Source organism: Microcaecilia unicolor, chromosome 3 (assembly GCF_901765095.1).
Source record: "Microcaecilia unicolor chromosome 3, aMicUni1.1, whole genome shotgun sequence".
In the NCBI taxonomy this organism is placed as follows: domain Eukaryota; kingdom Metazoa; phylum Chordata; class Amphibia; order Gymnophiona; family Siphonopidae; genus Microcaecilia; species Microcaecilia unicolor.
In genome coordinates, this window is record NC_044033.1 from 370,241,688 (window position 1) to 370,267,426 (window position 25,739).

Genomic DNA, 25,739 nt, shown 5'->3' on the forward strand with positions numbered 1-25,739 from the left:
CACCACTGCTGCAGGGTCCTTTTTCCTACAGCTTAGTAAAAGGACCCCTTATGTCCACATTAAGAGGCATATATTTATTTATTTAGATTTATCTCATGCTTTTTCATTAGTAGTTCAATGGAGGTTACATTCAAATAAGCTACATATTTTAATGTCCTTGGAGGGCTTACCATCTAATTTGGTAACTGAAGCAATGGAGGACAAAGTGATTTTCTTTTACTTGTTGCAGCATAATTTACATTTTCCCATAATTACCTAAAATAACAGTCCTAATCCTGTCCTGAGGGACTCCCCTGCCAGTCAGGTTTTCAGGACATCTATGATGAATATGTATGAGTTAAATTTGCATACAACAGAGACAGTGCATGCACATTTCTTTCAAACATATTCATTTCAAATATCCTCAAAACCTAACTGGCTGCAGGTGCCTGAGGACAGATGTGGGATCTACGTAACCGTTGTACTGGTTACCTGTCATGTATCGGATTCAGTATAAAGTTCTGATGATGATCTACCAGACTTTGTATGGGGTTGCTCCATGGTATATGAGGCAGATTATACAATTGCTAATTTTAATTCTGATGTATCCTATTTAGATTTTAGGAAGAAAGTCAAAACCTCCTTGTTTCAACAAGATATATTAGATTCTATATCTTGATTTGCTTGTTACTGTATTCAGTTTATTCCCAGGGATCTGTCCCTGGCTTCTTGATATAATGTTTGTGGTATTAGCGGGATACTAGACTGTTTTATCTTACCTAATTATGTCAACTGAGATCGGACAATGATAGATGCTTATCTGTTCCAGCCTGGAGTATGATATATTATGTGAAGACGACAGTATGTGCCTTTTTAGTAGCAGATCTGCTGACTTCCAGGGCATGTTTAATTTGTCCTACAGTTCAATAGTTTAAGAAAGTTTTGAAGGCTTATTTATTTTTTTCAGACTTTCCTTAATGTTTAGATGACTGTGTTTAGCAGACTGGCAAGCCTTTTGACTTACTCTTTTTTTATGAGGGGGAGGGGTTTGGTAATTTGTTTATTTGTATTTTTGAATTGAATATATTAAGCAGGGCATAGGTTTTAGAAAATAATTAATAAATATTAAACTGATTTAAGTACTAATAAGTGCTTAATGCAGGTAAAAAGGTCTACAGCAAAACGCGTTGAAGTTTTTTGTGGTAGTTTGTCTGTTAGTCTGTCCTAATCACGTGCTATTTATATTAAAAAAAATACTTTTCAGAGGAATGTGGCATGGGCAGGGAATGGGCATGGAAGCATAATCCAGCTAGCGCGTTCACATTAGCGAGCGCTAAATAGATAACGTGGAAACGCAGGAGCATTCTGCTCCTCCTAAATAGGAAATGATAAGTGCTCTCACGTTATTTTATTTGCAAATTAGCAGAGGACCTGCAAAGTAAAAAATCCTTAATATACTACCATGGTAAATCTAGGCTTAGTGCATGCTAAAGTCCTGCATTTGCATGTGTTAAGCCGAGAATTTGCGTTAGCTTAGTAAAAAAAATTCTAAAATACTAGTTCTGTTATACTACATAGCAAGAAACTGCTCTGTGCTGGAGTCAAACAATAAGTTAATCGATTCAGGGCCTTATTCCAAAAGGAATGTTTTCATTTCCATGCCTATAAGAAAAGAAATATTGAATACAACCAAAAATGCATTATTAATGGTTGTTATAGAACCAGTAATAGCAGAATCATTCTTCAGAGTCACACTCTTGAGTTTGAGTGTACGCAATGTTGGAATGCAATGCCGAATGCCATAAAAACAACACACGATTTGGCAGCCTTCCGGAAACTATTAAAGACTAACCTGTTCAGAGAGACTTATCAAAAGGACATCAGAATTGTACCAGAATTAGTTAACATTGAATTATTCTTATTTTGGTTATTTTATCACATTGTCATTATTGAATGTTTTTCACTACCCTTGATTTCAGCACCTGAACTGTATTGATTACCGACTTTATTCTAATTTACTGTGTACTCTATATACTCTGATTGGAACATTCTTCTGTATTTCTTATTCCGGAAATGGCGATTGCCACTACCGTATTTGTAAGCCACATTGAGCCTGCAAAGAGGTGGGAAAATGAGGGATATAAATGCAGAAAATAAATAAATAAATAAATCTTTTTTTTCACTTGATCTGTTTAGTAATCTGCTGTTTATGATGGTTTGTTAATATTTGTCATATTTTGTATGTATGTTTTTTAATGAAAACTGCCTAGGGTTATGCTGGGTATCAATGTTTTAAATAAATAAATTCTATACAGGTCTCAGCACCAAATAATCAACAAATCTGTATACATAATCTAATAACAGAAATCATCTTGTTTAACATAATTGTATGCTAAATATTTTGGAAGTAGGTTAGACCAGGTTAGAGACAAGGAGCAGCTCAGCTTGGAACATTGTGTAACTGGCACAAAATATTGAGCACTTCTCGATAAGTGGCAAATGAAAAGAAAGGTTAACCTGTGGATTATTTTCCTCTGAATGCTATGAAGCCTTTTTACTGAAGTGAATCAAAATGCGATTTAATATATGAAATTGAAACATTTTAGTTGCTGTTATACTTACTAACGTTTAGTGAGTACTGCAGTCTGCATTCTCACAGCCAGCTGCAGAAAAAGCCAAGCATTCTTGGGTGCAGGAATGCACATTCTCAGATAGTGAAGGTGGCTAGCTCTGCCACTCCTATTAGCATTAAAACACTGCTGCAATTGTTACAATCTCTCACTAATATTTACCCACCAAAGACAGAGTTAAAGAATATCCATCACATCACAACCCTTCCGTGCAAAATAAGTCCCCTATATTCAAGGCTAGGGTTAGACATGATGGACCTCTGACAGAAATTTGGGAAGAGACCCCAAAATACATTGGCAAGATGTACCTCCTTCAGCTTAGGCATTACCTGAGATCCCTAGAGTATGGAAGCCAGGACAGTTGCCCAGGTTGCACATTACTAACGCTAGACCTGTCCATTGTTCCCGCCAAGCTGTGCTGGAGTCCTACAATTGGATTGCTGCCAGTTGTCAATCGCTAGAAACAGGCAGGTTACCTGGAGTCCAGCAGAGCTTGCCTGTCCCTCAATATTGAAAATGTGATAGTAAAACAGCACCCCCCTTCCCCCAACTGGCAGGACTTTACGTGGAAGACTCCTGTACAGCTTAAAGGGAGCAGTGTCCCTGTCCTATCTGCAAACCCTGGCTCTTACCCAACCATTAAAAATGTATCACCTTATCACATTCCAGTGTTCTATCCCATCAGTTTGGACCCTCTCACCTTACCTCTTTACCCTAAGGAGCCTTTGGGTCCGTAATGGGGCAGAAATGATCTCCAGTTGCTTCTTCTTAGCTTGCCTTTGCTGTATATCAACAGATGTTTCAGCTTCCAAGTATACATTGAACCCTGTTGATAAGAAATATTGAGTATCACAATGAAATTTTCTTCATTTTATTCTGTGTAAGCTTATTCCTGAATTGCTCCAAATGTTGTTGAAACATAGCCAGGTTCTCCTGGAACTGGTTAAATTGAGGATTCTGTTGGAGTCAAATTAACCTGTTCTGCTTCCCTGGTAATCTCTCTTGTTGTCTCCTGAATAATATCCACTATGAGGACCATGAGATCCAGGGAACACATTTATTTATTTAAATTTTGCTCACACCTTTTTCAGTAGTATCTCAAGGTGAGTTACTTTCAGGTGCACTTGGTATTTCTCTGTCCCTGGAGAACTCACAGTCTAAGTTTGTACCTGAGGCAATGGAGGGTTAAGTGACTTGTCCAAGATTACAAGGAGCAGCAGTGGAATTTGAAGCAGCCACCTCTAAATGTCAAGACTGGTGCTTTAACCACTAGGCTACTGCTCCACCCATAAAAATACCAGGTGCCTTTTGTATGCACAATAACCTATGGATTCTTTGGTTTTTAATATATTCTGTCAGTGACATGCTACATAATTCCATACATATAAGTGTGAATTGAAGATTTAACCATTGATTCTTCTGCTGTGTGTATACACTGTCTGGAACCCTCATCATCAATGCCCTGAAGAAGTGATGATCGAGTAGTTAATTGACTAACGTGCTCTGTTAATTTGTGATATATTTCTGCTTTGGGCTTTTTGTTTCTGACTTGTTAATTTGGGCATTTCAGTTTGTAATCTATATTCATGCTGGGTGTTTTCAGGGCACGGATGTCCACCTCACATGAATTTTAGAAAAGGCTGTATTCTGTTCTAAAATACATGTGAGATGGATGTTCTTTTGTGATGTACTGACTGGAACATCCAAATTCTGAGTTGGATGTACTTTCTAAAATGCCTCTCCACACTGCTAAACTATGCTTGTGAACAACAAGATTTCAGATCAGCCATTTGAGGCCTGTTGCATTAGAATCCATCATCAAACACTCTTACTAAGGCTAATGATTTTGTTGTATGTGTGCTACCATTTTGAAAAAAATGAGCAAATTAAACAAATACGTTAAGTCTGAAGGGAAAACAACTGCTATGTACAGTATATGGAACTGTATAAAAACAGCAGGGCTAAAAAGAATGGAAAATAATTGATTTCATAACTCATTTTAAGAATGGCAATGACAAAGAACAATTCTTCAGTAATGACAATTTGAAATCATAAACTGTAATGGAAATTTTTTCTTCTGAAATCACAAGAGATTTGTATGCATAGCACGTAGGAGGGCTTGAGCTGCCCTGACAGGTGTCACAGGATTGCAGGATTAGGTGGTAGTGTTGTGTAGTACAGCCTTTCAATCATAAATCTTGAACTTGAAGACTACGGACTTGATTCAAAAAATTTAACCAGCTACAAATGGCTCAGTTAAATCACTTGTTCATGGCTAACCAGTCATTTTTAGCGGCAGGTAACTGGTTAGTACTGCTGAAAATGATCAAATAGTGCCTATGTCAAAATTGGCCATTTTGGGGGTGTTCCGGGAGTGGAATCAGCACCTGGCCAGTTAAGTGCTGATATTCAGCAGTTAACCGCCCAGGTTAACCGCATAAAAAGCTGTCCTGTCTTTATGCGATAACCCATAGCCGATTAAGGACTTCTTTTACTAAGCGGCGGTAAACCCAACACGGGCCTTCTGCTCGCTATACAGTAAGTACCACCGGGCTACCGCAGCAGCCCAGCGGTACTTCCTACCCCTTCCGGCGCTACAAAAATGTATTTATTTTTGTAGCTCCGGAGTGTACCCAATGGTAATCGGGCAGGGCCGTTTGCTGCCTGGTTACTGCCGGGTTAATGCAGGAGCTCTTACCGCCACCTCAATGGTTGGCAGTAAGGGCTCCTCCCCCCCCCCCCCCCGAAATGGCCACGCATCATGTACTTTACTTGCCGCCCAGCCATTTCCTGTAGGAAAGTGAGACTTCCCTTTTACCAGCTGCTGTTAAAAGGGGCCTCGGTTTGTGTAAAATATGCACCAATGCCAGTGCCAGCCCCCTTTTGCTTCTGCTTGGTAAAAGGGGCCCTAAGTGCTGAATATCAGACTTAAGCAGCTACATGTTAGTCGGTTCTGCAAAACCAGATATTCTACGCCAAAGCCCAGATATGGCTTGGAATTGAATAACCCATATACTTGATTGGCCACTGTTGGAAACAGGATGCTGGGCTTGATAGACCTTCAGTCTGTCCTCGTATGGCAATACTTATGTACTTATGAATAAAAACTAATGCCAGTAGAATTCAGCAAAACACTGAGCACAGTCACTGCATATCAATCCCTAATTTCCTATCAGTTTCTTGTCATGTTTTAAGAGTTATTATGGAATTTGATTCTTTCCAAGGAACTTCTCTGCTACTTCAGCTATTCCTTATAGTCCACCAAGATCTGGAGTGGCCTAATGGTTAGTGTAGCAGGTTGGGGAACTGGGTTTGATTCCTGCAGCTGGCTGATGGTCAGCAGTGGGTTGAGATCCTGGGGAACCAGGTTCAATTCTCTCTGTAGCTCTGTGTGACCCTGGACAAGTCACTTAACCCTCCGTTGCCCCAGGTACAACAGTAGTTCAATGTACTACCTAGATTGTGAACCCAATATGGACAGACCCAATACCTGTAAAGTGTAAACTGCTTAGGTCTAATGAACATGTCCCCAATTTGGCTTTCCTCTCCTCACCAGTCCACCAGTTCCTCCTTTCTCCATCAAGGCCATTGATGCTGCCTCTCTGCTAGTGCTACTGGGGCTGCTAATGCTGCCTCTTCCCACTCTGGCCAGTAGGAATGTTCTTGCTGCCTTTTTCTGCCAAGGGCATTGGTTTCAAGAGATGAATAACTGAAGAATATGAAAGGATGATAAAAAAAAGTGAAAGAAAGAGGAAGGATATGACTGGAGAGTATGCAGGGATAGAGAGGGAGAGTGCATGAGAAGAGAGAAGGTGAAAACAACCAGGGGATAGAAAAAAAAGACTTTCAATAGGAAAGAAAAAGAGGACAGAATGAACTGAGAAAATAAAAAGATATGAAGCAGAAAAGAGGAGCAAAACACCCCCCCACCCCTAGCTGTCTGTTCGTCTGTCCAATTTAGATTGTAAGCTCTGTTGAGCAGGGACTGTCTTTTTCATGTTGATTTGTACAGCGCTGCGTAAATCTAGTAGCGCTATAGAAATGTTTAATAGTAGTAGTAGTAAAACACAAAATATTTAAAAAAAAGTACAAATTATAAAAAGAACAGCTATACATAAGATACACAAAAACAAAGTTAGGACATCATTTTTATCTTATTAAAGAAGACTAGGTAAAACATGATGGATTACCAAACAGCAGTAAAAAGTGTTCTTAATGTGTCCTTATGCAGGTCATTCCTGCATACTAAGATCATTTTTACCACTGGGCTAAAAATGGCCAATTTTTCTCTTTTCCCTATTAATGGCAACACACTGAATTTCCCATTAGCCTGTGGCCATTAGTGCATGAGCCCCTACCACCACCTATTATGTAGGCAATAAGGACTCATGCACTAAGAATGTACTAATTGGTTATCGTGTGACAATATAGCTGTGCTAACCGATTAGCAGAGAACACACCCACTCTCTTCACCCAGACCTGCGCCCAGCACTAAAAAAACAATTTTATTTTTTAGTAGGGGGATAGCTTGCGCTCAGCAAAAAATAACTAAGGGACGCCTCAGTGCGCTCAGTGGTAAGATATTTTTATGGGCTAGCCCATAGGTCCAACAGTGACTATGCATTTTACTATTTTATGTTTTGCTTCTTTATATATTTCCCACTTGTTCCATTATATAAATACTTTCAGTAAACTTTAAAGGTTTAGGAGTTTGTGGAAGTGGAAGTTGCTTGTGTGTGAATAATCCCAGGGGACAGTGGTCTCCCAGCCTTAGCTGGTCCCAGCTCCAAGAACCTTATTTACCTCTGGGAGGCAGACCTACTCAAGACAGTGATGTCATATAGGAAGTATTTATTTTCTTATTTGTTTGTTGACTTAATTATTTATCAGGCTATATTTACCATCTTTTTGAAGAAATTCATTCAAGGCAGTGTACAAGTGTAACCTGCACATAGGCAATAAACCAGTGTTTCCTACGTCGATCTTGGAGTACTCCCTTCCCAGTCAAGTTTTCAGGATATCCATAATGAATATGCATGAACTTGGTTTGCATACACTGCCTCCAATATATGTAAATCTCTTTCATGCATATTCTTTGTGGATATCCTGAAAATCTGACTGGTAAGGGGGTACTCCAGGACTGACATCGGAAACACTGCAATAAACAATCAGAACAGTAAAAGTATTCAAATAACAGTGCACATTATGGCATAATTTCGCTACTTACAATGTCAACACAATACACATTAAAACATCTTAATAGACAGCATAGGGTATGAGCAGAGTTGAAACCTAAAGGTAAATAAAACTGAGTAAAATAAGAGTGACTAACTTAGGGAAAGAAAAAGCACGTAGCATCTGAAAAGTTGCATGAAAATGATCCCAGCTAGAGTACATTTAGTGGTATGCAAGTTCTGCTGTAGTATGTGCAGCCACTGTTAGTTCTTGTGTGTGTGACTATCTAGCTAATTTCTTATTCCATTAAAGGTTTGGGATGCTGTCCACTCCTGAATTCTAGCTTGGTACATGTAGCAATGCAAATGATGATACAGCCCCACGCAACCTGTATTCCTTCTGGTTTGTTATGTTCCACACGAGTTGTTAAGGAGGTACAATTTGTAGAATATCATTCGTAAAGTTTTTTTTATTTGATTCAGGAGGGTGACATGGTGAAAATCATCTTGTGGTATGATAAGGAACCCCTTGTAATGAAGCGGGACCCCCCTCCTATGAATGTGAATAGACACTTTTTGTCAGACTGGACTAGGTAGACTGGTAGGCGGCGGGGGGGTAGGAAATGGCGGGTGGTCGGTGGCGGGTCAATAATGGCTGGGGGGGTCGGCAGCACCGGGGGGGCTAAAATGTCCCCCCTCACCTTGGGCTCTGGACCCTCCCTCCCGCCGAAGTCTGGCTACGCCCCTGAATAGTGATATTTACTTGTCCAGTTTGGATCTCCCCAAGGTAGCACCTTCAGATTTAACCATACTAAATTCAATCTGAAGAGGTAGAATGGGCAGTTCAACAGAGTCTCTTGGACAAGACCCCAGGACCAGATGGGCAAAGTAGTAAATTTTATAAGTTATTGAGGGCAGATATTGTGCCCATACTGACTTCTGTTTTTAATGCCATTTTTGCTCAAGGTTCATTGCCTACTTCTCTTAATACAGCACAAGTTATTGTCCTTTTGAAACTGGGTAAAGACCCGGAGTGCCCAGAATCCTATCGTCTGATTTCCTTATTAAATTATGAGGCTAAGCTGCTTGCAAAAATCTTGGTCAAAAGGCCTTCACGGATGCTACCTTCCCACTGCAGCTCCTTGTGACTCTGGGCAAGTCAATCCTCCATTGCCCAGGTACAAATAAGTACCTGTTTATACTATGTAAACTGCTTTGAATGTAGTTACAAAAATCACAGAAAGGTGGTATATCAAGTCCCATTCCATTTCCCTAATAGTTGAGCCCCAAATGGGTTTTGTATACTACTACTACTATTATTTATCATTTCTATAGTGCTACTAGATGTACGCAGTGCTGTACACTGGACATAAAGAGACAGTCCCTGCTTGACAGAGCTTACAGTCTAATTAGGGCAGACAAATAGGACAAATAAGAGATATGGGAATTACTAAGGTAGGAATGATAAAACATGGGTACTGAGCAAGTAAGCAGGGCTTTTTTGAGGGGGTACTTGGAGCACCTTTTCCATTGTCTGCTAAAATTGATCCATGGTCCCCAAGTTTTAATGAAAGAACTCAGGCTCTACACACCAATTCTGCCTTGTCATAGATTCTACGACTGGTTGCAGGGAGCCTGGCTATTGTGGGATGGGTCCCTGAGTGATCACCCCACCCCTGAAGGGGGAGGACCTGGCATTTGAGTACCAATACCTTTTTTGTTAGAAAAAATGCACTGCAAGTGAGTAAGGGTTAGGAGTTAAAAGCAGCATCAAAAAAGTGGGCTTTTAGTTTAGATTTGAAGATAGCCAGAGATGGGGCTTGACGTACCGGCTCAGGAAGTCTGTTCCAGGCATATGTGCAGCTAGATAAAAGGAATGGAGTCTGGAGTTAGCGGTGGAGGAGAAGGATGCAGATAAGAGAGATTTACCTAGTGAACGGAGTTCTCGGGGAGGAGTGCAGGGAGAGGTAAGAGTGGAGAGGTACTGAGGAGCTGCAGAGTGAATGCACTCGTAAGTCAATAAGAGGAGTTTGAACTGTATGCGGAAATGGATAGAGAGCCAGTGAAGTGACTTGAGGAGAGGGCTGATATGAGCATAGCGATACTGGCGGAATATAAGTTGTGCAGTAGAATTTTGAACAGATTGAAGAGGAGAGAGATGGCTAACTGGTAGACCTGTGAGAAGCAAGTTGCAAAAGTCTAAGCAAGAGGTGATAAGAGTTTGGATAAGGGTTCTTGTAGTGTGCTCAGAAAGGAAAGGAAGAATTTTGGTGATATTATAGAGAAAGAAACCACAGGATTTAGCAGTCTGTTGAATATGTGCAGAGAAGGAGAGAGAGGAGTTGAAGATGACCCCAAGGTTACAAGCTGATGAGACAGTGAGGATGAGAGTGTTATCCACAGAGAATGAGGGAAGAGGAGAGGTTGATTTAGGGGAAAAGATAAGAAGTTCAGTCTTGGTCATGTTTACTTTCAGATGGCGGTGAGACATCCAAGCAGCAATGTCAGACATGCAGACTGATACTTTGGCCTGGATTCCTGCTGAGATTTCTGGTGTGGAGAGGTAGATCTGAGAGTCATCAGCATAAAGGTGATTCTGAAAACCATGGGATGAGATCAGAGTGCCAAGGGAAGAAGTATAGATGGAGAAAAGAAGAGGTCCCAGGACAGATCCCTGAGGTACACCAACTGGTAGTTTGATAGAAGTGGAGGAGGATCCACCAGAGTATACACTAAAAGTACGATGGGAGAGATAAGAATAAAAACAGGAAAGAACAGAGCCCTGAAATCCAAGTGAGGACAGCATATCAAGGAGTAGACGGTGATCAACAGTGTCAAAAGCAGCAGATAGATCGAGAAGGATGAGGATAGAATAGAGACCTTTAGATTTGGAGGCAGATGCACTAAAGCTAAATGAGCCTTTAATGACCCTCCAACGAGGAAAATTTGATCCGTTGCATGCATCAAAGGGCTTTTACCGAGGAAGCCAGCAGCTAACGAAAACGGAATGGAGATGAGCAATTAGTGTGAAAACCCCATTGAAACGACATGCACTAACCTTTTCCAATTGCCTTTACGCAGGAAAAAGGCAGGAAATCTAACGAGAGGTCTGGACCTCTCGTTAGGACAGCTCTGTGCCAGGAAAAATCATTAAGTGAAAAAATAAACAAACTTTGAGCCAATCCCAGCGCATTAGCAGAGCTAAAAGCGCTGTGATTGGTCCAAAGGACGTCAGAAAACACATCAAATAAAAAAATAAAAAAAGGATCGGGAGGGGGCAAGGGCGCTCATCAGGAGCGTCCTGTATGGACGGCCTTGCCCCCCCCCCCCCGCTGCTCCCCACTTTCCGCCGCTCCCCCCCCCCTAAAAAAGCAAAATGCTAGCTGCCCCGGTCCCCCTCCCTTCCTGTTCCTGTGTGCTGCAGAGCTAACTCCGCCTCCCGTCATTCTTTTGCCCCGCCCCCGCTGCCCCCCCTGAGGTCGACTACGCCGCTCCCCCCCTCCACCGAGACCCCCCTCCCTATTAACGACCCGAGCAGCGCCTCTCACCTCTTTCAGAAGCGCTGCACGGGCAGGAAGATCTATTGTGTTGGTTGTAGAGTCTCCATGACGTCTCTTCTTCCCTGGCCTAGGCCCCGCCTCCTTCTGACGTAACGTCAGAAGGAGGCGGGGCTTGGGCCAGGGAAGAAGAGACGTCATGGAGACTCTACAACCAACACAATAGATCTTCCTGCCCGTGCAGCGCTTCTGAAAGAGGTGAGAGGCGCTGCTCGGGTCGTTAATAGGGAGGGGGGTCTCGGTGGAGGGGGGGAGCGGCGTAGTCGACCTCAGGGGGGGCAGCGGGGGCGGGGCAAAAGAATGACGGGAGGCGGAGTTAGCTCTGCAGAACACAGGAACAGGAAGGGAGGGGGACCGGGGCAGCTAGCATTTTGCTTTTTAGGGGGGGGGGAGCGGCGGAAAGTGGGGAGCAGCGGGGGGGGGGGGGGCAAGGCCGTCCATACAGGACGCTCCTGATGAGCGCCCTTGCCCCCTCCCGATCCTTTGTTTTTGGATTTTGCTGACCGGGTAGCCACATGTATGTGTTGTGGCTTTTTTTTTTGTTTGTTTTTACGTTTGCAGCATGCGCAGAGCAGCCAGCAAAACGCTTGGCTGCTCTGCGCATGATTTAGGGGCCGATTACCGATGTATATTGTGATTCTTTGATACATTGTACGTTTGAATACCGATCTGAGCATGTGTGACTTTTTTTTTGGTGCATTCTTCGTTTTTTAAAAATCGTTAGGGACTTTAACGATTTTGATTTTTTTACGTTTGGTTGCTGCATCTGCCTCTTGGTCAGGAACAGGTCATTGGAGACTTTAGCAAGCACTGTTTCAGTTGAAGGAAGAGGGTGAAAGCCAGATTGAAGTGGATCAAGAATAGCTTGAGATGAAAGAAAGTCAAGGCAACGGCAGTGAACAGCACATTCAAGTATCTTGGATAGGAAAAGGAGGAGGGAGATGGGGCGATAGCTGGAAGGACAAGTAGGGTTCAATGAAGGTTGTTTAAGGAGTGTGTGACTACGGCATGTTTGAAGGCATCAGGAACAGTCGCAGTGGAAAGTGAAAGATTGAGGATACGACAGATAAAAGGGAGGACAGTAGGAGAGAGAGTGCTAAGTAGATGGGTGGGAATAGGATCAGAGGAACAGGTAGTTAGTTTCAAGGAGGAAAGAAAATGTGCAGTTTCCTCTTCAGTGATTTCAGAAAAGGAAGAAAAATTTGTATGCAGTCGCACTTTTTCCAAAAATATGCACAAGATTTTGGCTGCTTTGGAGATGGTGTGGTCTGGAGGGATCCCCTCACTATTTACTAGCTTTAGCTAGAGTGGCTTTAGATAGATTAGCTTTAGATAGAGAGGCTTTTGATAGAGAGCTGTGAGGATTTCTTTGTGGTGTTTTAAAAACATGTATAACTGGTTTCTTCTTTAGAGCTGTTGAAGCATTATATTGTGATCCAAAAGCAAGAGTATGGGCTAAAGGTATACTATTAGATCCATTTCCTGAGCGAGTGATGAAAAGACCCAGTCAAACCTTGAATTAGTAAAACTATTCAAGTCAGGCAGTATTGTTCCTTGAAGACAGAGCTGCCAGTAACAAAGCCCTTGAAATACAGATACTGACACTGAATTATCTGCATTCACAGAGGCAGATCCCAATTTCGGCATCATCTTCTAGATGCCGCTCAGAGGTCAGGTTCCACCACTATGAATTGCACTTTAGTGATTCTTTCACACAACGCTCCCTGTTTTTTTCTAAATAAATTACTGTAACCAACCTGCCTTTCAAATAGCAGCCCAACAAACCCTGAATGTTATTATCGATGGAAACGCAGGGCTCCATTAATCTCCAATGTCACTGCTCTGATTGCCAATGAGCCAGAGGATGTGAAAGCTGAATGCCAGAAGCCCTGTGCCCATCAGGTCCCCCAGTATGGGATGGAAAAATTGTCCATTAACAATACCCCGGTCCCATATCCAATGCACCATCCAGTCAGAGATGTAGAGAAGGATCAACACCTGCAGCAGTGCAGCAGTCATTTACAAAACAGTATGGCGAGGGTGAGGAAGGTGTGCCCAACCACACGGAACTGATGGTATATAGGAAAAGCAGATGTCCCGGAACTGCCAAGAGTAAGAGTACCCGTATGAACCCCGAATTCACATCAGAACTGAAGAAAGTACTGCAGGGACTCAGGCACTTGCATAACGGGGCCTCTATCCCCTCCCCTGGCATTCCCAGCATATGCATGTATATGGAGATCCGTCTGGATTGGGCTGCACCCAAGTGACCCCTGACACCATTGATTACAGGTGTGAAGACAGACATCCCAGCAAAATTTTGCTTGGAAACTGTTTTATCTAATATCAATCCTCGAGCACTGCTTATTGCCATGATGATGATGATGACTGGCTTTCATCCTGAATATAGCATCTCCTGTGCTGCTAGGTTTCGTTTGCGACAATAATCCAAAAAGTCAGAAGCACTATGAAAAATGCACACACCAGTGGGTTCACATTAACATTGCTCTTAGAGCTCCTCGTACAGCCCCCAACTGATGCCCAAGAGCAGAGCCAGAGTGAGAAGGTCCCCTAGGCTCACAGCAATTTGTGTGGCTACATTATCTGGGTTTATTCCAACCTTTTGGGACCCCAACCATGATCATACCTATCACAAGTGATGCATACAGGAAAACTGTATGACTCATGTTGAAGTGTCCGTCTGGAATCCAACCAAATACCATGGCAGAAATGGAAGTCGGGAATCCCACCACTGTTGCCTGAACCTGGATGAGTACCATATTACCAGTGATCATGGTCCACTATCCGATGTTAGCAGCTGTTGAAAGACGTGATGCCAGTGTCATCTCCAAGTTCCCCTTCAATCCCAGCAGCACTGGCACCAGCATAAACACCTTTGTTACCTCTTTGAAAACATCTCAGTTCTGCATATGGCCTGGCACTGAATATCTGGGGTTAATCTAGCCAGCGACAGTAAATGTTTTAAAAAATATTGATCCAATATTTTAAAAAACACCGCCGCCAGCTGAATGTCAGGGGGAGAAGTTTTAGGAGTCCTTTTAGTATTGCGTACTTAACATACAAAAAACCAAATTACTACAAATGCACTAAAGCGTTTTGCGATAAGTTCCTCTTTCCTGTGTGCTAACTATGCATTATTTATTTTTAAAAAAATACTTTTGGGAGAATGGATGTAGAAGCATTATTCAGCTAGCACATTCTGATTGGCATACTAACTGTATAACGTGACTTAAGGTGGAAGAGCACAGTACCTCCTAAATAGGGGGCAGTAAGTGCCCCTGCATTAATTATTTGAAGTTGCTGCATGCTGATAACAATATTAGCAGACAACATAGGAGCCAACTTTTCAAAATGATTGGGGGTGCTGATTTTTTTTACAGGTGGTACATTCTCCCCCTCCCCTCATCCCCCCTCCGAGTTCCAGGCCCCCCTCCCTCCCTCCGAGTTCCAGGGTCCCTCCCTCTTCCATTTGAGTTCCAGGGTCCCTCCGAGTTCGATGGTCCCCCCTCCCTCCCTCCCACCCAGTTCCAGGGTCCATCCTCCCTCCCAGTTCCAGGGTCCCCCCCTCCCTCCCTCCGAATTTTAAAAGTCATCTTTCTTACCTCGTCGGGGTTAGGGCAACAGCAGTGGTAAAAAGCACGCAGGGTCGGCTCGTTGCTTACTTGTTTTCCCTTCTCTCTCAGCTCTGGTCCCGCCCTTGCAGAAACAGGAAATGAGGGTGGGACCAGAGCTGAGAGACAGAGAAGGGAAAACAAGTAAGCACAGAGCCAAGCCTGCATGCTTTTTACCACTGCTGCTGCCCTAACCCCGACGAGGTAAAATAGATGACTTTTAAAATTTGGAGGGAAAGTGGCCTGGAACTCGATGGGAGGAGGGAGGGAGGGAACGAACTTCTGGTGGGTGAAATATTGGGGGTGCTCGAGCACCCACAGCACCCACGGAATCGGCGCCTATGGCACACAACCTGCAACTAAAAAAAAAAAAACCTCATTTTACTGCCACATTAAATATGGGCTCATTGCAATAGGAAGTAAAAGGGCTCCTTAAGCTCAACATTCATTGAGATGAATGTTCAGCTGAAAACTGAGGCTTCTAAAATTAGCTAAAAATAGCTCAAACATTTAGGAGCATAACTTTAGGAGCTCAGGCCCCAACACTGAGACAGCGGAAGTTACCAGCTAACTCCCATCATCACCGGAGAACCCAAAAATTCAATGCTGGGGCCGTATCCGGCCACCAGCATTGAACTTCCAATGAGTTGTTTGGTGCTGCAACCGTAGCTGGTTAAGCTGATTTTCATCAGCTGACCAGCTAGGTTCTAGCAGCCAAAGACAGACCTGCTATTTGCACGGGTATATCTGGACGCTAAACTTAAGCGTTCAGCCACTAAAATTCAGCGGTAACCAGCTATGTCACGTGACATAGACGCTGAGCAGGCTAGCCGTTGACTGGGGTATTCAGCGGGAGATAGCCAGTTATCTCCCACTAAATATCGGCAGATAGCCGGCTTGAAGGTATTTAACTGGCCAGATGCCGTTCCTGGCCAGTTAAATACTTTTGAATTTCAGGCAGTGATTTTTTTTCTATCCAGCCACCTAGTTAATGATCATAATTAAATCCATTGTAACAAAAAAAGACTTTTTTAGCTTCAGAAGCATTCATTTTCTCCATTTTCAGTTATTGTTCAGCTTTCAAATTTCAACTTAGTACCCCACTGCTATAATGCCTAAATCCTAAAATTTCAACAATGGTTAGCATTGTAATTGCTCTGGACAGTACTCCATATAAAAACTCAATAATTGGATCAATATTCAGCCAGTGACGGTCTATTATATTTCTTTAAAGGCTGAACTGCCGCCGTATATTGGACACCTGAAAATTATGCAGGTAAGGCCGGTATTGGGTGTAGCAACTTCATGGCTAACCAGGCAAAAGTTAAGACTGCCTTTGTGCTGTCCTGCATGTCTGGATAGCTATGTGGGCACTTGAACTGAATATCGCCAGTGCCTGTGTAATTCCTAGTTCCTCCTCAGCTTCACCCCAGATTGCCCCCACACTAACCAGTGAGTGCCACAGTGGTCACACTGGATTTTCAGTGGTATTGTGAAAATCCAGGTATGGTCTGCTCACTGTGATTTAAACATGCAGGAGCCTCTTCTGCCAGGTTAAATTGCTGTGAGTATCGACATCCAGTGTATCTTCATTTCCTCTACGCTCTCTGCTTCCTGCATTAGGGATCTAAAATTTCTGCCCCCCTTATTTTTTTTATTACATTTGTACCCCGCGCTTTCCCACTCGTAGCAGGCTCAATGCGGCTTACATGGGGCAATGGAGGGTTAAGTGTTTTGAGAAACAAATCTGCAACACATTTGCCAATAGTCATGATTACGAGGCAGAAGCTAGATGTACTCTGCAGAATTATTTGATATTTCCAGATCTGTGCTATATAATGTTACTTTTCACTTATACCAAGATGTAGTCAAAATAGGAATCCTATTGTGCATATCTGTTTCCAAAATCCAATAATATAAATTACTTTCCTAGGTCCCACTGGAAATTTTTATGACTATGACTTTGGATTTTTCAGATATAGCCTGCCTCAAGACTGCTTATTTATAAATATGAGGAAAGAGCTAGGTAAGCCACAGAGCATATATATTCATAATTAAGGGGTCTGAACCATTAAAATGCTTAGGGTAGACAGGATGGGAGTTGTGATCTGTAATTTTTTACATTTTAAATTGACATTCAATCCTATACTGCTGAGCAAAGTGGTAGGAATCAAATGGGCATTCATGTGTGAAACCCCTGAAGACCTTTACTCTAGGTCTTACTTAATGGAATTTCAATAGTCATAATTTGCACCACAAAGGTACAAAGGTATTGAAGGGGTTTTCAAATTTTGTGTCTATAGGACAAAATCTTAGTACATCTAGCTCTTAAGATAATTGCAGTAAAGTAAAAATATAGCCTACAGCTTTTAATTTACATAGAAACATCTACTATACTAAAAAGCACCTCCAACATTCTGAAGCTGACTCCGTGGCTTCAGTGAAGGGTTCGTAAGTTTTGTAAGTGTGTCACATCTCTTTCTGCCCTGCCCTCGCATCAAAACGAGGGCGGGTAATCAGAAGGCAGGACTGAGGGAACGAACTCACCTCCAACGTTCTGAAGCTGACTCCGTGGCTTCAGTGAAGCTTTTGTAACATTCATAAGTCTGTCACATCTCTCTCTGCCCTGCCCTCGTGTCAAAACGTGATGACGTCAAGGGCGGGTAATCAGAAGGCAGGACTGAGGGAACGAACTCGAAGGCTGGAGACGAGCAGGCTAGAGATGGCCAGGGCTTTCAATAACGCCGCCGCTTCAACGGAGCTAATCAGGGGACAGAGGACAATCGCAGGAGGGCTGCAAGGGGAGCAGGGGAGAGAGGAGAATCGCTGGATGGCTTGAGGGGGGGCAGGGGATAGAGGAGAATCGCTGGGTGGCTGGAGGGGGGGCAGGGGAGAGAGGAGAATTGCTGGATGGCATCAGGGGGGCAGGGAATAGAGGAGAATCGCTGGGTGGCTGGAGGGGGGCAGGGGAGACAGGAGAATCGCTGAGTGGCTGGAGGGGGGGCAGGGGAGATGAGAATCACTGGGTGGCTGGAGGGGGGCCAGGGGAGACAGGAGAATCGCATCAGGGACTCAGGTAGGCTCAAATTTTTAAAAGAAGCTTTTGCAAGTCCTGCTTTGATATTCAGCCAGGGCCGCATAACTCTTATGTGGTCCCTGGCTAAATATCGGCTGGGCCCACATAAGCTCTGCCACCCATCCCACCCACATGTAGCCACCAATATTCTGTGCCAGTGCCCAGATATGGCCCGGCACTGAATATTGTGTGACTAATTTAGCCAGCAACAGTAAGCGTTTTAAAAAAACACTGACCATCACCAGCTGAATATTGGGGGGGGGGGGGTGATAGTAAATGACAGCAGATGAAGACCTGCATGGTCCATCCAATCTGCCCAACAAGGTGGCCAGAGATGATTCTAGCACTGTGCATAGGTTCCACTTCTTCATGATTAATTGGTATACTTAATTTCTATCTACCTCTCTGCCAATTGTGGGGCACAGATTGTAGAAGTCTACCTGGCACCTGTCCTACTTCACAACTACTGGAGTTGTTGTCGAACCTCACTCCAGCCTTGATCCTGATCTGTTTTTGCCATTTACGGGACCCAGACTGTAGAAATCTGCCCAGCATTGGTCATACTTCACAACCTCTGAAGCTGCCATCAAAGCTCACTCTAGTTATGAGGTCATTTAATTTTTGCTTTAATTGGATTCCACTCTTTTTCTATGTAGTATTTTTCTGTTTATCCCATGCATTCTTGAATTCCGTCCCATTTTTGTCTTCACAACCTCTCACAGGGGGACATTCCACGCATTCATCACCGTTTCTGTGAACAAGTATTTCCTGCTCTTAAGTCTCCCACTCTGCAACCTCAACTCATGACCTCTAATTCTACTGCTTCTCCATCTGAAAAATATTAGTTTGCATATTAATAACTTTTAAATATTAAAATGTCTATATCATATCCCCCTATCCCTCCTTTCCTCTAGGGTATACATATCAAGGTCTTCAGGTCTCTTCTCATACATCTTTTGGCTCAAGTACCTTATCATTTTTGTTACCTTCCTCTGATCTGCCTCAAGTCTTTAGATGTCCTTAGTGAGATACAGCCTCCAAAATTGAACACTGTACTCCAATGGGGCCTCACCAATGATTTGTACAAATGCATAAACACCTCCTTTCTTCTTCTGGATCTGCCTCTCTCTATACAGTCTAGCATCCTTCTGGCTACAGGCACCACCTTGTCACATTGTTTTGTTGCCTTAAGATCCTCCCACGCTAACTCCCCAAGGTCCCTCTTCTGGTCTGTGCTTATCAACCCCTCACCCCCTAGCAAATACATTTTTGGGTGTCTATACCCCATGTGCATCACTCTATACTTCTTTGCATTAAATTTTAACTCCCAAACATTAGACCATTTTTCTAATATGATTAGATTTTTTTTATTTTATTTATTTGTAGCATTTGTATCCCACATTTTCCTACCTATTTGCAGGCTCAATGTGGCTTACATTTGCCGTTATGGCTATTGCCATTTCCGGACTTTAGATATGCACATGATTTTGCAATCAAGTGCGTACATACATGGTAGAAGAATGTATTGTGTGCTTGCGTACTTGTTAACACGTGGTTTGCAAATAAGTGCGTATATATGTGGTAGGAGAATACATTGTGGTCTTGTGTAGGTGTCGGCTTTATGTAGTTGCTCAGGTGATGGTATTATGGTGAGAGTAATAGTGTAGGGCAGTGGTTATGTCGTTCGGTCTTATTCTTCGTTGTTGTTGTTTAGAAGTTAGGACGATTGTTTGTTGTATGCTTTTTTGAATAGGTCCGTTTTCAATAGTTTACGAAAGATGGTTAGATCTTGCGTTGTCTTTATGGTCTTCGGGAGCGCGTTCCATAGCTGTGTGCAAATGTAGGAGAAGCTGGTTGCATAGGTGGACTTATATTTTAATCCTTTGCAGTTGGGGTAGTGGAGGTTAAGGAATGTATGTGCTGACCTTTTAGCATTCCTAGCAGGTAGGTCTATGATATCTGACATGTAGGCCGGAGCTTCTCCATTTATAATTTTATGGACCATGGTGCATACTTTGAACGCAATTCGTTCCTTTAGTGGAAGCCAGTGTAGTTTCTCAATCACTTCTCATGTTGTCCACTCCCTCTGGGGTGTCCACTCTGTTGCAAATCTTTGTGTCATCTGCAAAACTGCAAACTTTACCTTAGAACCCTTCGGCAATGTCACTCACAAATAAGTTGAATAGAATCGGCCCCAGTATCAATCCTTGGGGCACTTTCTTTCTTATGAGTGAATTCTATTCACTACCACTCTCTAACATCTATCAGTCAACCAGTTTCTAATCTAGTTCACCACTTTGGATCCTAACTTCAGCCTGTTCAATTTGTTTACAATTCTGCTATGAGGAACCAAAGGTTTTGCTGAAGTCCAAATAGACCATATCTAGTGAATGCCTTCAATCCAGTTCTCTGGTTACCCAGTCAATTAAATCAATCAGATTTGTTTGACATGATTTTCCTTTGGTAAAACCATGTTGCCTCTGATCTTATAAGCCATTGGATGCTAGGAATTGTACTGTCCTTTCCTTCAGCAGCGCCTCCCTAATTTTTCCTATCACCGAAATGAGGCTGACCCACCTGTAGTTTCTCACTTCTTCTCTGTCACCATTTTTTGTGGAAAGGGACCACATCTGCCCTTTTCCAATCCTATGGAACCTCCGCTCTCTCCAAGGATTGGAACCTCTTTGAGCTACTTCAGTATTCTCAGATGTATCTCATACGGCCCTATGGCTTTGAAACCGTTCAGTTTTTCCAGTTGTTGATAAACACTATCTTCCATGAACGGTGCAATATCTAGTCTATTCCCATATATGTCTGTCAGCCAACAGTGGTCCTTCTCCAGGATTTTCTTCCATGAACACCGAACAGAAGTATTTGTTTAGTATATCCACCTTTTCCTCATCACTTTCTACATATCAATTCTCAGCAGCTTTCAGTCTCACAATTTGATTTCTATCCTTCCTCTTTTCCCCAATACAGTTGAAAAAAAAAGTTTTGTCACCTCTCTTTATGTTTCTAGCCATTTTTTTTCTTCCGCCTGTGCTTTTGCCAGCCATATTTCTCTCTTCACTTCTTTGAGTTTTATGTGGTATTCTTTTCTATATTCTTCTTTCTGCGTTTTTCTGTGCTTCATAAATGCCACCTGTTTTGTCTTTATTCCTTCAGACTTGTTTGTTGAACCATATGGGTTTCCTTTTCCTCATGCTTGTGTTTACTTTCCTTACATAAAGATCTGTTGCCATTTTTATTGCTCCTTTCAGCTTAGGCCACCAACATTCCCTTCTCTTATATCCTGCCATCCTGCTAGCTCTTCCCTCAGATACTCCCTGATTTTATTAAAATCAGCATGTTAGAAATCTGGTACTTTAAGTTTGGTGTGTCTATACTCCCCCTTTAGCTCCTATTTCAACCATGTGGTACAATTATCACTACTGCACGGGGGGAAGGGCACCCTCCCAGACACTAGACACATTTTCCCCACAAGATTTAGCATCACCTCTTCTCTGGTGGGTTCTGTCACCATATGCCTGAGGAGGACACTTTGAAAGGCATCCATTATCTCTCCACTTCTTTCCAATTCTGCATATGGAACACTCCAATCTGCATCCAGCAAGTTAAAAATCTCCGAGCAGCAGCACTTCACCTTTCATTCTCAGCCTTTGGATATCTATAACTAGATCTTTGTCCACATTTTCTGGTTGTCAAAAGTCTGTAAATGACACCTGTGTGAACAGAGGTTTCATCTTCTCTCACCGAGATGATCTATATTGCTTCTTCCTTTCTGCAGATTCCCTGAATTTCAGCTGCTTTAATGTTGTTTTCTGTTTTTCACATCCAGTGCTGCTCTTCCACCTTTTTGGCCAGCTCTATCCATTATAGCCTGGTATGGCTGTATCCCATTCATGGGAGTCATTAAACCATGTCTCTGTGATAGCATCAAGATCAAAGTCTGCCTCTAACATCAGTGCTTGTAGATCCTGCACTTTGATGCTCAGACTGCGAGCATTCATGCTCATTGCTTTCCAGTTATATTTTATTGACGCTTTCACTTTTTCCAATTGATTGCTGATAAATGATTTCCTAAGATGGTTTATTTTATTGTTTCTTTCACTGTTGTCCAACTTTTGTTTTTTCTGGGGTGATTTCTTAAACTCACCTGGTTCTGTTTGCCACCCCTAACTTCTAGTTTAACCACTTGGAAATATATTGACTGAATTTCTCACTAAGGATACTCTGCTACATAGAGATGTTGTAGTGCTAACTCGTGAGGATCTAACAGACTGATTCTTCATTTAGGTTACTGCTGCAGTCATTGCAAGAAGGGGTCCCCCCTGTAGACTTCGAGTCAGAGGCACAGTGGCAGAAGATGGAACCTAAGATAATTTAGGGAGCCAGAAGAGGACATATTATCAGGGGGAGGGTACTGCTGCAACCAGATCCTTCCCCCTGCTTAACATAGGATTCTCCTATCCTTCCATCAGTTTCCAGAGACTTCACAACTGTTTTGCACAGCTCTCTGGAAACATATCATTTATTAGGTTTGATATACTGTCATGAAATGCCTAGCCACCCACCTGGGTGGAGTGGAACAGGTGGATGTGAAGCGTCTGTTCACGCTTTCCAAAAATACTAGGACTAGGGGGCATGCGATGAAACCACAGTGTAGTAAATTTAAAACAAACCAAAGAAAAATTTTCTTCACCCAACGCATAATTAATCTCTGGAAATCGTTGCCGGAGAACGTGGTGAAGGTGGTTAGCTTGGTAGAGTTTAAAAAGGGGTTAGACGGTTTCCTAAAGGCCAAGTCCATAAACCACTACTAAATGGACTTGAGAAAAATCCACAATTCCAGGAATAACATGTATAGAATGTTTGTACGTTTGGGAAGCTTGCCAGGTGCCCTTGGCCTGGATTGGCCGCTGTCGTGGACAGGATGCTGGGCTCGATGGACCCTTGGTCTTTTCCCAGAGTGGCATTACTTATGTACTCATGAGAAATTAGAACAATAAACAAAAAATGTGCAATCTGCAAAATAATAACAGATAACTGAAATATAGATCAATTATAACACTAACTAAACATTTGTATACTATCTAAATAGTACCTGGGGAGATCAGGACATATTGCTGCTCGCAAGTTAACAAATATAACTTTTCACAGGGCTTCAGCAAAGAAATCTCTCCCTCTGTTCTCCTGAACTGAAACTGGAGCAACAGCCAGTAGCTGCAGGGAAACTTCAAACTCCAGGCCAATCAGAGTCCAGAACAACAACATTTGAAAATAGCTGGCCACATCACTGCAGGCAATTCCTTCTGTGCTTAAACTAAAGGAGGAATCATTCACTTATCTGCAACAGCTTAAAACTTAACATGCACCACCTGCTGGACAAACTACAGATATACATTGCAGGAAAATATCAAAACAACTATCACAGGCTTTAAAGAAAAACCCAAATCAAGTCGGTTTGAAGCTCCTACTCAGTTGTTGGACTGGTCATTTGGACTTGGTCTTCTTCCACCCCTGGTTTGACTTGTTTACTCTAAAGAGGGCCAGAAGTGGAGACACTGACAAAAAAATGAAATTGGGAGCAGCCCTACAATGTAGACAGCCTTATACTGTTGAATTTCTCATGGTGTTACATCAGGATAAACTTACTTAACCATCTCTTACCAAAGCAAATTGAGAAATGGGAAAAGAGAAAGAAGAGAAAAACACAGGGATGATCAGGGTAAAGATCTTCCTCAGGTGGGGGGGGCGTGTCAAGATGGCGGATCAGGCTTGATGGTTCCCGGAGCGTGTCTGAGTCCTTTTGCTTATTCCTTAAGATTTTGCCGATATTTTTTCAATATGCCTCATACAAAAAGAAAGGGCGTTGTAAAAAGCTTACCGCCGACAGCTTTAAGAACAACGCAATTGCAGACAACGCTGGACCGGTATGCCACGAGTACACCGCGCCTAACCGGCTCGAGTATACCCACAGTGGGGGAAGGTGAAGGAGCATCAAACCCACAGGGAACGGAAACAACTCTGTCCTCGCCGGATGTGAATCCACCGCCATGTCCCACCGCAGCCTGGCAGTGTTTGGAAGTCCAGGAGCTCTCGGAATGCGTTGCTCCAGACTCTTTGTTCGGTGGCGACTCTCCCAGAATGGCGGGAAGTAACAACGGAAGGGAAATTGTTTCCCCCATGGCGCCTACATTGGAATCTATTTGGGCAGTGATTCAAACCTTGACTTCTACAGTCACTCAGGCTGCGCAGGAGACGTCCTTAATCGTGAGTAAATTGGATTTATTAACAACAGCTTTCGACACGTTGAAGCAAGACGTTGTGTTAAACAAAACGCAGGTTCAACAAGATATAACTACCTTGACTGTAAAAACGGACCTATTAATTAAGAACAAAATGATAATTCATCGGAAAATAGAGAACTTTGAGAACTACAATAGGCGTTTGAACCTCCGAATTCTTAATTTCCCTCGCTCATCAGAGATGAATGCCATGGAGTTATTTAAAAAATACTTGACTGAAAACCTATCTGTCTCACCTACTCTAATACCTCCTATAAATAAAATATTTTACTTACCAATTTCTAAAAAGGGAGAAGATGGGAAAGCAGGTCTACAAGATTTATCAGCGTTCTTGGAAAATTCTAATGATGGGATATTTGAAAGGCGAACTCTTCTTGTTTCATTTGTGTTCGAACAAGATTTAAATATGCTTAAAAAACTGTATTTTAAAAATCTTGTTAAACCATTCTATGGCGAAAAACTCTGGATTTTTCCAGATGTTGTGAAGGTTACTCAGGAGAGACGACGAACCTTCTTGGCACTGAGGGACGAAGTTAAAGCTCTGGGTGGAAAATTTCTTTTGGCATACCCTTGCAAATGCCAAATACAATACCTTGATAACAAATATGTTTTTCTTGAACCAGAACATTTGCGATCTTTTATAGATTTAAAAAAATTGAACAAATAGAACCAGTTTGAGTTTTAGATCATGTAATTCACTATCCTGCTTATAATCGAACGAGAAAAACGCCCAAGTTCCGACCTAAATCGGGAGATGGGCGTTTATCTCACAAAAACGAATAACGCGGTATAATCAAAAGCCGAATTTGGACGCTTTCAACTGCACTCGGTCGCGGATGCGGACAAAGTTGACGGGGGCGTGTCGAAGGCGGAACTGGGGCGTGGTTATCGGGCGAACAGAGATGGGCGCCCTTTCGCCGATAATGGAAGAAAAATATGCGATTTCAGCGAGAATTTAGGGCACTTTTCCTGGACCCTGTTTTTCCACGAATAAGGCCCCAAAAAGTGCCCTAAATGACCAGATGACCACTGGAGGGAATCGGGGATGACCTCCCCTGACTTCCCCAGTGGTCACAAACCCCCTCCCAGCACAAAATATGACGTTTCACAACTTTTTATTTTCACCCTCAAATGTCATACCCACCTCCCTGGCAGCAGTATGCAGGTTACTGGAGCACTTATTAGGGGGTGCAGTGGACTTCAGGCAGGTGGACCCAGGCCCATCCCCCCCTACCTGTTACAATTGTGCTGCTTAATGCGTTAGTCGTCCAACCCCCCCAAACCCACTGTACCCACATGTAGGTGCCCCCCTTCACCCCTTAGGGCTATAGTAATGGTGTAGACTTGTGGGCAGTGGGTTTTGAGGGGGATTTGGGAGGCTCA

At 42.8% G+C, this 25,739-nt stretch overlaps 1 protein-coding gene and 1 pseudogene across 1 annotated transcript in view; one reads left to right on the forward strand and one right to left on the reverse strand.

The window, feature by feature from the left end:
• NKAIN2 (sodium/potassium transporting ATPase interacting 2) overlaps nucleotides 1-25,739 on the forward strand; it is a 716,137-nt gene that overhangs the window by 444,027 nt on the left and 246,371 nt on the right. The gene's annotated exons all lie outside the window — the stretch shown is intronic.
• Nucleotides 13,162-14,270, reverse strand: LOC115466965 (annotated as a pseudogene).